Consider the following 16,143-nt stretch of genomic DNA (forward strand, 5'->3'; position numbering starts at 1 on the left):
TTGGCTTTTGTTACCATTGTTTTTGATGTTTCAAACTATACTACAAGGCTACAGTAACCAAAACAGCATGGTACTGGTACCAAAACAGATATATAGACCAATAGAACAGAACAGAGGCCTCAGAAATAACACTACACATCTACAACCATCTGATCTTTGAAAAACCTGATGAAACAAGCAATGGGGAAAGGATTCCCTATTTAAGAAATGGTTTTGTGAAAACTGGTTAGCCATATGCAGAAAACTGAAACTGGACCCCTTCCTTACACCTCTTACAAAAAAATTCACTCAAGATGGATTAAAGACTTAAATGTTAAGACCTAAAACCACAAAAATGCTAGAAGAAAACCTAGGCAATATACCATTCAGGACATAGGCATGGGCAAAGGCTTCATGGTCAGGTCACTCTTAATTATTATTTTTTATTTGAGATGGAGTTTCACTCTGTCACCCAGGCTGGAGTGCAGTGGCCTGATCTCAGCTCACTGCAACCTCTGCCTCCCAGCTTCAAGCAATTCTCCTGCCTCAGCCTCCCAAGTAGCTGGGATTATAGGCACCTGCCACCATGCCCAGGCCAGGTCACTCTTTATGAGTCAGACAGACAGGTGAATGGGATGTTGGCCTGAGCCTTGAGAAACTGATAACAGGGAGGGTAAAAGGGACCATGAGACGGGGCTAGAAAGAACAGAAGAACCAAGCATGTTCCACAGGAAGGTGGAGAGAGACAAAAAGAAGAAAGGTGAGAAAGTTTGATTCTGACATTTGGGGTAGCGTCCTTGGAGACCAGCATGAGGGCAAAGTGTATCTAATTCCACCACAGTTCTCTGTTGTCTGCATTGACTATGGGATTGAAAAAATATTTTGGAGCATTCCTGCTACTTTACCTTGGAGAAGATACTTCTCAGAGGCCGAAAAACAGCAATTTTCTCTGCTGGTTGAATGCATTATCCTCACCTTTGGCTTCCACATGACAGAAAGCAAGCTTGCATTGATTCTTGGTATCGATTTCCAAATATGAAAGCAGTACTTGGAATTTTCGAAGCTTCTAAACAGATCTGGTGCAAAGAGGCAAGCCTTTTTCCATCTTCTTCCAAATGATCTTTAGAAAACGATGAAGAGCTTTGAGCTAATGTCATACAACAAGCCAGCCCTATCCCCTGCTCATTCATTCATTTTGGTACAGTTGAGGTTTCTGTGTGGAATTGGAACTTTTCTGAGACCTGTCATTGGGATGTCTCATTGGCATCACACAAACTTGAAGCCTGCATTAGTGAGGATGAGCTTCCTTTTTACAGTCAACTCCTTTAAAGCCAATACGTATTTTGGTAAAAAATTTATGTTTTAAAATCTATATAATGGGTAAGCAAGATGTGCTGCTGACTCTGAGGTTTCTTCCACGTCTGAGAAAGCAATAGGAAGTTCTGGCAGAGGGAGTTGCCTAGAGGCAGGATGGGTCTGAGCAGCGCCGCGCCACTTGCCGCAGAAGAGTTGATCCAAAATGTACACACCAGACGCTTTCAAACAGTGGAATTTTTCTACAAGAAGTCAAAAATGACAACACAGAGGCATAACATGGCACTAGACTTTTTATTAAAATCACCATGCTCTTTCAGAGAGAAGGAGCTCCGTTCAGGAAATACTGTTCTCGTGGAATGAGTCAGGTCTGAAAATTCTGGGTCAATGCTCCTCTAAGACCTTCATAATTGTGGTTATTAGAAATCTGGGTCTCCGTGGAGGAGAAGAGAAAACATTTAGATGCAAATATTAATAGTTAAGTCTCATACAAACTTGAGTTTGGGACAGTTTCCAAAAGAATGGAAAGAGAGGAACCAGTCAAAACAATGCATGGAAAGAGTGACTGGCGAGACACCGGCGGTATGCAGCGTGCGGGTGTGTGTGTCTGTCTCTGGGTGTGTCTCTGTGTTAGTCTCTATGTGTCTGTGTGTCTGCATGTGTGTCTGTGTGTATCTGTGTCTGCGTGTATGTTTTCCTGTGTCCATGTGTGTTTGCGTATCTGTGTGTCTGTGTATCTGTGTGTCTCTCTCTCTGTGTCTGTGTGTGTGTCTCTGTGTCTATGTGTGTCCCTATCTCTATGCATATCTGTGTGTGCACCTATGTGTCTATATGTATGTGTCTGTATGTGTTAGTGTGTCTGTATTTCTGTGTGCACCTATGTGTCTCTGTGTGTGTCTGTGTGTGTGTCTCTGTGTCTGTGTGTGTCAGTGAGTGTGTCTGTGTGTGTGCACCTGTTTGTCTCTGTGTGTCTTTGTGTCAGTGTGTTTGTGAGTGTCCTTGTGTCTGTGTGTACCTGTGTGTAAGTGTGTCTGTGTCTCTGTGTCTGTGCACCTATGTGTATCTGTGTATTTGTGAGTGTATCTGTGTTTGTGTGTGTGTTTTCCTGTGTCTGTGTGTGTACCTGCCTGTGTCCCTGTATCTATGTATGTGTCTATGTGCATATCTGTGTGTGTCTGTGTGTTTGTGCATACCTCTGTGTCTCTGTGTGTATGTATTTGTGTCTGTGTGTGTGTCTGTATCTGTGTGTCTGTGTATTTGTGTGTCTATGAGGTATCTGTGTGTGGGTTTGTGCATGTCTCTGTGTGTGTGTGTCTGTGTGTTTGTGTGTCTGTCTGTATCTGTGTGACTGTAGTGTGTCTATATCTGTGTGTCTTTGTGTCTGTATCTGTGTGTCGCTGGTCTGTGTGTGTGTGTGTCTCTGTGCGTCTGTGTGTGTCTGTGTGTTTGTGAGTGTGTCTGTATCTGTGTGTCTGTGTGACTGCGAGTGTTCTGTATCTTTGTGTATGTCTGGGTGTGCGTGTATGTGTCACTGTGTCTGTTTGTGTCTCTGTGTGTGCCTGTGTGTCTGTGAGTATGTTTGTATCTGTGCGTGTGTGTCTGGGTGTGTGTCTGTGTGTTTGTACATGTCTGTGTGTGTGTTTGTGTATCTGTGTGTCTGTCTCTGTGTGTCTGTGTGTGTGTGTGCATGTCTCTGTGTGTCTGAGTGTGTCTGTATCTATGTGTGTGTGTGTGTGTGCGTGTCTCCGTGTCTGTGAGTTTGTGAGCGTGTAGCTGTGTGTGTGTTTTTGAGTGTGTCTGTGTCTGTAGCTGTGTGTGTGTCTGGGTGTGTGTCAGTGTGTTTGTGCATGTCTCTGTGTCTGTGTGTGTCTCTGTGTGTCTGTATCTGTGTGTGTGTCTGGGTGTGTGTCAGTGTGTTTGTGCATGTTTCTGTGTCTGTGTGTTTGTGAGTGTCTCTGTGTGTCTGTCTGTATCTGTGTGTGTGTGTGTGTGTGTGTGTCTGGGTGTGCACCTGTGTGTGTTTCCCTGTGCACCCCCCTTCCTACCAGGCAATCTGCCGTGCATGCAGGGAGCCCGGGGAGGGCTCGTCATCTGGGAGTGTCAGCAGACACCGCAGCCATCCGCAGCAAGCATCCACCTGCTCCGTAGGCGTCTTTTTCCAGCGAGTTCAGCTCACCTCTGCTTCTCTTGGTTTTCCTTTGCTTAATTGCAGGTGATGATTCAAAAAAGCCTTCACCTGTTTGCGCCTGGCTTTCATCTTTCGCAGACAAAGCAGGCTGGGGCCTGGGCCTTGATCTGTGGCGTGCTCAGGGCCTGGGTATTAAAGGGGCTGGATCACCCTCAGGCTTTCAAGGGTTTTTTTTTTTTTGTTAAATAGATGAGCATGTATAATAAATCGAAGCTTTGTTGTTTGGCAGATTTTTTTATATTTGTTATTCTTCTATCAGTGCAGAGACTGGTTGGGGGGTGGGGGTCACCTTCTCTCTCCCCTCCACGGCCCAGATTTGCCTTGGGATCATAATGGACAGATTTTAAGATTATAAATACTTTTGTTATGTTTCTGTTTCTTCAATAAGAGCCCTAAATGCAAGTGTCCAAGTGTCTAGATGTCCAGTGTTAGTGCAGCTGCGTCTGCACCGGGCTGAGGGACGTGGCCCTGGAGGACTGACTGCTGCACTCCCCGCGTCTTTGGGCTAAGAGCGCTTGGCCCGAAGGCGAGGCCGTCCCCACCCAGGCTCAGCCTCTCAGCCCCCAGCTGCCTCCTGGTCCGTGGCAGGGGCTCTGCAAGTTCCTCTTTGTTGGATGTTGGCTGCTCATTCATCCCCGTGTAGTTTTCTTGTTCATTTCTGTGGAATGTTATTTTGTCCAAAGCAGAACCAAAGGAATTTACGAAGTATAGGTATTGTGCTTGGGAGCGACTTGCCTTGGAGAAGCACACCACACCTTGGAAAGACAAACGCGCACGGCCCCGAAGCCGTGACATCTACCAGTAATCAATTTCAGACACGCTTGCCTGGATCTGTAGACAGACTGGACTGTAAGACTGTATGGCTCCTGTTTTCTGTGTGGAAAGGGGAGCGCTGAATGTGTATCTCCGATGCTTCTGTTACATACCAGAATATAAAATGACGTGTGTGTGTGTGTGTGTGTGAAGTGCACATGTGTACTGATATATTCATTTTGCAGTGGGCAAAAGGGAACATTTATCAAATACTTTCTTTTTCTTTTTCTTCCAGGAAGTCAACTCTTACTCTCGGTAGTGTGTGGACAAGTCACGGAATATACAGGAAGGTTGTGTTGACTTTGTTTTCAGTCCTCACCCCTCTTCTTGGGTTGAGGTGATCGAACTCTGCCCGTACTTGCTAAAACGCTCCACTCTGTTTTAATTCTTTGTAAATAAAACAGAGCTCCCCCTCCCCCGCATGGTGGCTTATTCCTGTAGTTCCATTCACTGCCACGTTCAGCCTAATCACATCTCTTGGAAATAATATGAGAAAGTTATGCTGTTTTACTCCATCAGATTTAATAAGTTTGGATGGTTTCCAAGTACTAGGCATTAATCACACTTAAACCCGGGCCTTGATAGTTCATCCACCCGGAGTATTCATGTCAGAGACATAAAACAATCTGCTTTAATGCTCAGAGTCCTCTTGAAACTGAACACTTGCCTCGTGTTAATAAAACTTGCTTTCTACAGCGGGGCTGGGAGAGGACGGGGCATGGGGATTTTTATATCATGTCAAGCATTTCATGGGTGCATTTTCCTGCCCTTGTACTTTCTAAACCCAGTTTTAAAGCTTTGCAGAATTATATGAAAAAACGTATGCAACAAGGTAAGCCTGGAATAAGGAAGAATTAGTCACACCTTGGCAGCACCCAGAGTTTGGTTTACATCAAAGCGGCAGAGAGAACGTTGTCCTTCCAACCTGACAGCTCCCCTCAGCTCAGGGTTTCCACTGTGGGATGACAGTGAAATTGGACGCAACATTTATCCATTTTCTGGTGGGTGGGTGTGATGTGCCCTCTCTGTACAACTCTCCAGGACAGAAGGTGGGGGCTGCGGGGAGACAGACGGATGGAAACTGACACACACAATGCTTTCTTCATCGCCCATCTACGTTTGGTCTGTTCCTTAGGTTGGTTTGTGGGTTCCTTTGACATGGGCTTCCTTTTATTGCAATCTTCCCTCCATCCCCGTGAAGAGAATGCTTTCTAAAACACTTCCCATTGTTTTGTTTAGAAATGAACATCTGGCAGGATCATTTTAATATTTAACCAGAGTGACAAATGTTTTCTCTCGTTAGTATTTAGCTAAAGATTCTACCGTGTCATGAAGGGAAATCTGGTCAGGTGGACAAAGAGTGCGTTGAGGACATCCGGGTGCCAGTGGGTGGTGTTTGTTGATGCTGGGGTACCTGCTAAGTGCTTTTGATTGTCAGTCTATAGAATGTGGCTGCTGCAGGCTGTGCCCACCTGGCTGTGAGACACAAACATCGGTTACACTGTGCACTTGGTCCTTAAAGCCTCTAGGACAGCATTCCCCAATCTTTGTGGCCCCAAAGACCAGTTTCGTGGAAGACAGTTTTTCCATGGACAGGGAGGGGGGATAGTTCTGAGGTGATTCAAGCGCCTTACATTTATTGTTCATTTTATTTCTATTATTATTATTATATGGTAACATGGAATGAAATAATTATAAAACCCACCATGATGTAGAATCAGTGGGAGCCCTGAACTTGTTTTCCTGCAACTAGATGGTTCCGTCTGGGGTTTATGGGGGACAGTGACAGATCATCAGGCATTACAGTAACATGATCCTCTCATGTGCAGTTCACAGTAGGGTTTGTGCACCTTTGGGAATCTAATGCTATTGCTGATCTGACAGGAGGCGGAGCCCAGGCGGTAATGTAGGTGATGGGGAGCGGCTGTCAATACACAAGAAGCTTTGCTCACTGGCCCACTGCTCACCTCCTGCTGTGTGGCCCAGCTCCTAACAGGCCACGGACTCGTATCGTTGGGGAGCTGGGCACCCCTGCTCTAGGAAATACAAGACGTGGCCATCTCTGATACAAGATGGTATACATGCTAAGTGTGGAGGTAGCACATGTGTGTTTAACATCATGAAACACAGAGCAGTGTCTACCAGCTGCTAAGTGGGGTGGGAAGATGAGATGATGAATTTGAGATGTTCTGAGAATGACAGGCTAGGCTCGGAGGCGTCCAGCAGCTGGAAAGTCCAAAAGGGAGGGAGGCCGTTCCTCACCCTGCTCTGATTTCAAAGTCCCTGCTCCTTCTACTCTTTTCACAATTCCCTGATCCTCCCACAGGCCCGGGCCTGGCTTTCCATTGGCTCTCACGTGCTGCTGCCGCTGGAGGATTTTCTGGGAGAGTGCGTGTCTGCTCTTTATTTTGTCGAATGACGATTACACATGCAAGAGATTCCAGCCTCAATCTGGGAATGCAATAAATGACCTGGGCTGAAACAAACAAAAACACGCAAACACAACAAATGAAACAAATCTTAACACGACCTGGGCATTTCTATTCACGTGGTGGTTGACTAACATGAGGCACGGTAGATTTCTGAGTAATTGTGTTCCTCTTCTTTATAATCCATGCTGAAAAAGAAGTCTGTCTTTAGAAAATATGGCTCAGATAGAGATGGAATTCATTTGCTTCAATTGCATGAACATCTGAAATCAGCACCTGTCTGGGTATTAGTGTTCTGAGTTTAGAAGGTGTTTAGCTGGCTATGTGTTTGTATACACGTAAACCCAGAATTGATTTGAGATACACGTGCACATCAGCAAGTCGCGGAGGAGTTTGGTGGCACACCTTGCGATGCTGATGGCGATGCTGGGAGAGAGGGCTTACGCCTCCCAGGGAGCTTGCAATTTGCATGGTAGTTGTAATCCTTCCTGAAAAATGTCTTGATTCACGTGACATCCGACTGGGCAATACCCTGCATTGTGTGATTTCATCCCTTAGACATTGATTTAAGAAATATTTATTGAATGTCTGTGATGAGCTGGCCACCTTCCAAATGATAGAAACACAGGAATGAGCAAAACAGAGCAAGTCCCTGCTTTCACGGGAAGGAGGAAGACAGAAAATACTAATAAAAAAAGATAACTTATAAATAATAAAATAGGATTGACAAGTGCAGTGAAGAATGAGTGTAGAGTAGGGAGACAGGGGCAACAGGTAGAAGGTTGTCATCTACTGTGGTCAGGGAGGGCCCATTGGCACAGGACACTCCAGCAGAGACCCTCACTTGAGTGAGGGAGGGAGCCTTGGAGGTATCCTAAGGAAGGAACATTCTAGAAGGAATAGTGAGTGTAAAGCCCCTGAAGTAAGAGTGTGCCTAGTGTGTTCAGGAAACATCTATTGTTCTCCTTCAGTATACATTATTGTCCATATAGATTTTTAAACATGTAACCAGAATGTTCAAGTGTAAACAAATTGCCTTCCCAGGCAGATTATAACTATTTGAGGGCTGGAACTACATATTATAAATGTATCTTGTACTTTTTAAATGTCTAGCCCAATGTTGAACCCATACTAGGTAATCATCAAATACATGTTAAATTTGATGGAATCAGTGATTTAAGATATGAAATTAATATTAACCATAATGCAGTGAATGTGGAGTTGACATAGGGCATTTTTCCAGGAAAAGAAAAAAATTTAGCCATCTCAACCTTCCTTTTCAGTTGCCCCTAATGTTAAGATTTTATATAGTCTCCTCAGGCTCAAGTTAATTATCAAACACTGTCTCAGGAAATGGCCAAAACTGGATATTTGATATAATTGTTCTGACTGTAGAATATCTGTAAGATTACAGTTCTGTCCTCATAGATTCTGCAGTTTAGCAGAATCAAATGGACAGTGACAACATCCTAATTATAGTGCAGTGACACGCAATATGCATTTTGGAAATTAATGTTGAATTCACTGTAATTTTTATTATCATTTCACTATCTATGAACATACACACCAACACATCACATTGTACGTCTTAGATATGTACAGTTTTTATTTGTGAAGTATACCTCACTAAAGCTTGGGGGGCAGTGGGAAAGGCAGGAAAGGCATGTTTTCCTTTAGAGCAGAGCTGTGCCCTGGAAAGGAGTGCATGTGATGATGGAAAGGAAGGAAAAGCTCTTCGTGCATGTGGGGATTTCTGGCTTAGAGGGAATCTGTGGTAAATCATGGGAAGCCGGGAATCCTCATGAGAGTACTCAGCCCCGGCTGATGTGGAAGCTGTGTGAGTGCAAGCTTGCGTTTCTCTGTATCATGTAGTGCTGTATGGAAGAACATTCCAGAAGGGTTGGGGCACAGAGGCCCTGAGCTGGACGGTTCTCGGAACAATAGGGAATGTCAAGGCCACCCTCTTGTATTCCTGCAGTCCCTGTTGTCCATAGAAACCTCCGTTCATGGAAGCCGGGCTCTTAATAATGGGCAGACAGACATTGGACTGTACAGCTCACACGACCACTGCATGCTGTGATGTCTGCAGGACCGAAGGCAATCTGGAGGAGGCAGATGGAGGGCAGTGGGGGTTGGGGGGCATAAGGAAAGGTGAGGAAGGATTTCTGGCATCTCCCCAGGTGGAGCCCCTCAGCTGAGGATCTGACTAAGCCTCATGAGCAACCCATAAGCAGGGCCAGCGGCATGGTTTGCAGGGCCCAGTGCAAAAGGAACCTGTGGGACCCTTGTTAAGAAATGGTGAAAAATGTGGAGACTCTGATGGCAGAGGGTGAAGTCAGCTGACCCCGTGGATGGGGCTGTGCTTCTGGGTAGGGTCTGCTGCAGCCACTGAGGCCTAATCCCGTGGGGACGCTGGGGGGACCACGCCTCAGGGTGGCCCCCTGAGGAGGGGGTATTTATTCACAATTCTCATCCTTTCGGGGCTGTGGTTGAGGCTGTCTTGTGTGCTTTAGCTCCCTTGCGTTTCTGGCCTGCCCTGCGTACGTGGGCAGAGCATGCTCCTGAGGCCGAAGAACATGTCGGGCAGACACACACAGGAATGCACCTTACCTGTGGACTGTCTGTGATGACCTCCAGGGTGGCTGAGGCAGGTCACCAAAGCACAGCCATGGAGGCCTGGCTTGACAGGCCCCTGTAAAGAAGACCCTTTGGCCCAGAATCTGCAGTAACTTGGAGCTCCTGTTCTGCTGCTTCTCCAGGATGAGCCTTCAGGCTGAGAGCACTGCACACGCAACCCAGCCCTGGGTAGGCAGAATGGGTTATCTGCTCAGAGCCCTGACCCCCGTGGAGAGGGCTGAAGAGGGGTGGAATGGTGGCAGGAATCCCTGGACGAGGGTCAGGAAGAAAAGCCTGTGCATGGAGGCTCTGCATGGAAAGAATGAACTAAAAAATGCAAGAAAGAGGCCATCTGTGGCAGTACTAGTCCTTGTTCTAGCACTCTTGGGAATAGTAAAACTACCTGCCAGAATTTCATTTAACATAAAACGACCAATCAGTAGCATTTTACTAGTTCCTGTGAAATGTGTAGCCCCAGACGCGAATGCCCCCAAGTTCTGAATCGTGTGACTGTCCCTTGCCTCCATCTTTCTTAGAAATAACTTGGATTTTGTAAATTTGAATTTTAGAACATGATGTTCTGGGATGCAGGTAGATACACAGATGCATGGTGATGGTACAGGTGCACACACCTGTCGTTGCACGTGGTTGCTTTTTGGTGACGAGAGCAGCTAGAACCCCCTTATTTATAGAAAATCCCTGATGCAATAGAATCGTCTCAAGTGTCACCGCATGCTGTGCCCTGGCGCTGTGTGCTCGGCATCCTGCATAGCTGGTGTTTTGTATCCTTTGACCTTGGTTCCCCATTCCTGTCCTTGCCCATGTGGTAACCCCTGCTTCGTCCTCTCTGTGTATCTGAGCTCTTTTTTCTTTATAGTCCACACCTGAGAGAGAGTGTGCAGTACTTTTCTCACGTTTGCCTCCATCTTTGGTTCTCCCTGGGAAGGTGAATATTCTCTCCTTGTTTTCCTCCTCTGGGCGGGGATGGTCTGTGTGCTTGTGGCGGTTCCAATTCTGGGCACCCAGGAAGAATCTCTGTTGGAGCCAGGCATAACCTCCAGGCTGGAGCGAGGGACTGAGGGATCCTGGCAGGCTTTCCATGATGGCTCGGTGGGGGCCACTCCTCTGGGCTCCTTAGGCAATGGTGTCTCAGGTGGGAATCGCGTTGTCCAGGCTGTGGGCATTTGCTATCTAACCACACCATGTCTTCCTCAATACCACAGCCCCTGCACCCATCCGCACACATGCATCCATCTGACACACTGCCGGGGGTCCGCCCTGAAGGTGCTCTCCAGCGGGGGCTTCCGGGATGAGCAGTCCCACTGGCCCGGTTCTCACGGAGCCTGCATCCTGCTGGGGACATGAAGTCCAGGCAAGTGAATGCCGGGTTGGCAGTGGAGACAGTGAGCAGGGCTGTGAAGGAGCAAAAGGTGTGCTGAGGAGAGAGAGCCAGGGGATGGTTCAAATGGGGGCTAGGGAAGAACTCACAGAAGAGGCACCAGTTGAACGGGCAGAGCAGGCAGAAGGGGTGAGCTGTGCAAAGGCGGGGAGCAGAGAGGCTTAGGGATACCGAGGAGGCACCAGCAGGAAGGCTGGGGCAGAGCAGGTCAGGTGCAAGCAGAGGTGGCCTTGCACGCTGAAGGCTGGGGCGAGGCCAGCGTGTCTGTCCTGTTGAGGGGAAGGGCTGGCCTCTGTCCCTTGGATCTGGACTGTGAGCTGAGATAGGGAAGGTTGTGGGAAGAAAGTCGCAGGAAGAAGGTTGGGGGAAGAAAGTTGCTTTAAGCCAAGGGGATCGGGTGGGCTCACCCAGGAAGGAAGCGGGGATGGAAACGGGTAGATGATTACACTCTTGACAGAATCTCACCAGCACTAATTTGCCTTGTCAGTTTATGTTTTTTTTTAAGGACCATCATTGATAATTACCCAAGAATGTGATTGAAGTGTAATTATGAATGTTTGGTTTGGGGAGAAAACATTTTATACTATTTTAGACCCAAATTCTGTATTAGAGCAACATTCAAGATTTTCTAATTTCTAAAGATTTAGAAAAAACTATGTTTTTTTTGGTGGCAACTCTGTAATTGGTGTATGATGAGTAAGCGTTTTTAAGTGTGTGCTCGTGTGATTAATGGAAAAGTTACACCCTGAAAGTTGCTATTTAAAAATGCAGCCGGTAACCATTATCTAGGAAGGCATCCTGCTTCAGTTCAATATGAATTTAAAACTGTGTCGTGTACCTAGTAGAATGGCATATTAAAAAAATTCTGCATATGAAAATCCATTATAATCTCAAAAGGAGATACTCCTCTTATTAATCTTGACCGGAGTCAGATTTTTCCAGCTAGCTGTTTAAGTTTGGTGAGGGTGTTAAAACCAGACTCAAAAAATAGGTGAGAACCCCAGGACCTGAAGTGAGGTGCAGGTCAGTCAGGCTGAGCCTGTTGAAAAACTAACGGGTGAAACCCGCTCTGAGACGCTGCTTTATTGCAGATTTTCAGCCTCTATCGGTGGGGGGAGGATTGGGAGGCCGATGCTTCCTTTGAGGGGTGGTGGAGAGTGGTGAGGGGCAGCAGTCCCTGCATATCCCCAACTCCCCCTCAGTAGCCAAGTACAGTTTTGAGAGAACCGCTCTGCTAACTCGACATGTGTCGGATGTCCCTTGCCAAGTGGCACCAGCATGCCCAGGGTCCCAAACTGCTGTGGCCACCTGGGCTCATCTGTCCTTTTAGACATATCCTGGGTGACTTTCTCTCTTCCATTGCTTCTCCTTCCTAATTCCTGGCTCTAATTGCAAAACACCAATTGCTTTAAGAACAGAAAATGTGTGTCAAGCATCTTTCAAGACATTTCATAGAATTTATGTATCTACCATCAACCTTTGACTCGATAGACAAAAATTATTAATTGAGCAATTCGAATGATCTTAATATTGATTTAAGCTTTCAAATGGTGTTTTAGATATTTTATCCTAATGCCATCATGAGAATCAGGAGGGCAAAAATGGTTTTCTAATTCATCAAATTTCTACATCAAATGGTATAAACCAACATTGAGACTTAACTCCTTTTATTTCTAATGTGTACTCTCACATTTCTACACAGTTCAGATGGACTGGGTGCTTTTACTGCTGGCTGGCAATCCGAGTCCTACATTCGTGCTTTCTGGAGTGGTGCCCGGGAGGCCTTGATTTAGCAAACTATGGGCAACAAAGTCGTCTGGATTGGGATTATGTCCAAACTGAAATAATCATTGCTGGTGATTTTCCTTTGACATTTAGATGGATATTATAAAATAATTCTATTAAATAAGTTTACTTATTCAGCTATTCAATTTTTATGCAATCTACTGGCACATATATTACAAGACGCGCACAAAAGTTCTATAGGTGGAAACTTGGCGATATCACCCATAACACGGATAAACTAGGTCATGTTTCTTTGGTAGAGAACTTTAGCTTCAAGAAATCACTATGAAGCCACAAACACTGGGCCTGGCCGGGCACGGTGGCTCACGCCTGTAATCCCAGCACTTTGGGAGGCCGAGGCGGGCAGATCACAAGGTCAGGAGATCGAGACCATCCTGGCAAACACGGTGAAACCCCGTCTCTATTAAAAATACAAAAACATTAGCCGGGCGAGGTGGCGGGCGCCTGTAGTCCCAGCTACTGGGGAGGCTGAGGCAGGAGAATGGCATGAACCCGGGAGGCGGAGCTTGCAGTGAGCCGAGATGGCGCCACTGCACCCCATCCTGGGTGACAGAGCCAGACTCCGTGTCAAAAAACAAAACAAAACAAAACAAAACAAAAACACTGAGCCTGCCTAGGGTTTCTCGGGCTTCTCACCTCCCTGCAGAAAGTTGCTGCCCCTCCACTTTGGCAAGGACGCAAGCCAGGTTCCTGTGCCAGTGAAATAATCTTTGCCATCTATGTGGCTGAAAAATCTCTCATTTTGAAAAGCCTTCCCTGTAACTCTTATGGAAGGCTTGACTGAAATGAGGATGTGTAAAAGATACTTAAGGGAAGCGCTAATAATTTATATCATTCCCCATTGATATCTCCATTTTTCAAGATAGATAAGGCTCTGTGACCTGCACCATATCATTCTGACCCTGGAGAAGTAACTGTGGATAATTATGCTTTTACATTATGCCCAGAAGGCCAAAAGAAACAGCCATATGTAACTTAAATTTGCATTTTAATAAAACTTCCATTGACGGTATTGTTCAGAATTCCTTTGCTCAGTGTCCCTCTGATAGCTCATGACCAGGAAGAACCCCAGCTACACATGAGCTGTGTATTTCCTCCAAATACGGACGAAGTAACTCCAGCCTGACTGCTGGGGAGCTTACTCAGATGGAAGGTTTGCATTTAATTTCTGCAACTTGTATCTATCATCTGTCTATCTATCTATCTATCTATCTATCTATCTATCTATCTATCTACCTATCTCTCTCTAGCTCTATCTATCTATCTATCTGTCTGTCTGTCTGTCCGTTCGTCCGTCCGTCCATCCATCCATCCATCTCCTCTATCTGTCTGTCTGTCTATCTATCTATCTATCTATCTATCTATCTATCTATCTATCTATCTATCTATCTATCTATCTTATCTGTCCATCCATCCATGTATCTATCATCTATCTATCTATCTATCTATCTATCTATCTAATCTATCCATCTGTCTATCCATCCATGCATCTATCCATCTCCTCTATCTATCTATCTATCTATCTATCTATCTATCTATCTATCTATCTATCTATCTAATCTATCCATCCATCCATGTATCTATCTATCCATCCATCCATCCATCCATCCATCCATCCATCCATCCATCCATCCATCTATCTGTCTATCTATCTATCTATCTATCTATCTATCTATCTATCTATCTATCTATCCTATCCTCTCTATCATCTCATCTGTCCCTTCCTGTCATCCATCCATCCATCCATCCACCCATGCACCCATGTAGGTAGACAGACATAGTGACCTTCCTTACCCCTACGGTCAGTCTTTACTTTCTGACTTCCTTTTTTTTCCTCAGTGTTAATTAATTTTGGTTGTATTATGTCTGTATTGTTGTAAGTCATCTGAAATCCTATTTGGGTAGCCTGTAAGTGAAAGAGAACCCATTAGTTAAAAATGTTGACGGTTGAGTATGGTGTAATATTGCTAATCACCTCTGTGAAAATATATTTGTATTTTAGCATAGACCTTAAATTTAAATAAATGATTCACGTTGGGATTTTAAGCCCTGGCAGTAAATGGCAGGGAGGTTACTTAAGAGTCAGGGAAGAATTTCTGCCTTTTCCTATGAGCCCCACTTTCAGACAACCTACTGCAAGAGAGAGAGTGGCTCGTTGTATATTTTCATGGCCCATGCATGATTTCAGTTAACCAGATATAACTAGATAAGAAAACTGAGCCACTCACGGAAGTCCTTGGTGCCTGTGAAAAAGAGTGTGTAAATTAAATCCAGAAAGCCCGTAGCTGTTAGCTTTTGCAAGCTGTTATCCTGTGAAGCTTTATTCTTGTGACAGCCTTGTTGATTTGCCTAGTGGACAATTAACAGGCACATCATTCATTTTTATTCAAAGAATGTGTGCCGAGTCTCTACTGTGTGCCAGACACCCTTGTAGGTGGCAGGGGTGTAGCTGCAAACAAAACTTAGGTAGCCCTTGCCCTCATGAACCTCAAGTCAAGTAATGAAGGTGAAACATGGTTGCTGGTGTCATAGAGAAGCAGAGGCTGTGGTGTGGCAACCCTTGCCCTCCTGAACCTATCGTCAAATAATTAAGCTGCAATATGGTTGCTATCATCATGGAGAAGCAGAGAGTGTGGTGTGGCAGGAGGAGCAGAGGGTGTGGTGTGGCAGCCTGTAGGGGCTTGCCTGCCTGGGGCAGGGAAGACCTTGAGGGGAGGCTGAGGCCAAGTGGTGGGGAAGGTCGGGAGGTGCTCGGGTGGAGTCCTCCTGGATTCTGCAGCAGAGAGGGGCTGTTAGGGGCTGTGTTCATGCAGGGGCCAGCCACGGTGCTTCTCTGCACAGGCGCTGTTCTCTCACGGGAAGACCCCTTGCCTGCTTGCTCCCCACTGAGCCCATGCTTCCTCAGGACGCTGCCCTGTCCCATCTCCTTCCCTGGGCCCTTGGCTCCTCCCACAGCACCACATCGTGCGTTTACAGCCACTTGTGCGTTTCTCTGTTAGTATCATCTGTTAGCTTTTGCTCTTCAGGAAGAGTCATTTTCATGATATTTGCAACAAGACCTGAAATATTTCATAAACACTTACTTAAAATAACTCTTATTATTTGAAAAAATTAGTACTTAAGTATTAATAGCATGAACTCTTGGTAGAAAATATAGATAAGTAGATAAGAGGTGATAAAATCTGCCCACAACTCAGCTATTAAGAGATAGATACATCGACATTCTGAGGTAATAAATGGACTTCTGGGCTTCTGCCTTTCACCTAATTATTACTATAACATATCAATATATGTGTGTGTACATATGCACATACATTGACATAAATTTACAGACCATAAATTCTGTTTTGTAAATGTTGCTTAACAATATATTATTAGCATCTTTCTATGTTAAAAACTATTTTTCTACAACATTGCAGAGTTTATTTTGATGATAAACATGCCTATGGAAAATTTTCAGGAGATTCAGAAATTTTAAGAAGAGAATTAAGAGCACTATTTGAGCATTCAGATGTAATTTTTAATACACAGTGTTTATTTCTTCCATGGCTACATCGTAATTTCTCCCAACAATTCCCTATTGCTGCATATCAAAGTTG

The 16,143-nt window shown here is 45.3% G+C and overlaps 1 long non-coding RNA gene across 1 annotated transcript in view; it reads left to right on the forward strand.

The window, feature by feature from the left end:
• LOC101021470 overlaps positions 1-16,143 on the forward strand; it is a 181,403-nt gene that overhangs the window by 108,517 nt on the left and 56,743 nt on the right. The window lies entirely within an intron of this gene.

The sequence above is a fragment of the Papio anubis genome, chromosome 4 (genome assembly GCF_008728515.1).
Source record: "Papio anubis isolate 15944 chromosome 4, Panubis1.0, whole genome shotgun sequence".
In the NCBI taxonomy this organism is placed as follows: Eukaryota; Metazoa; Chordata; class Mammalia; order Primates; family Cercopithecidae; genus Papio; species Papio anubis.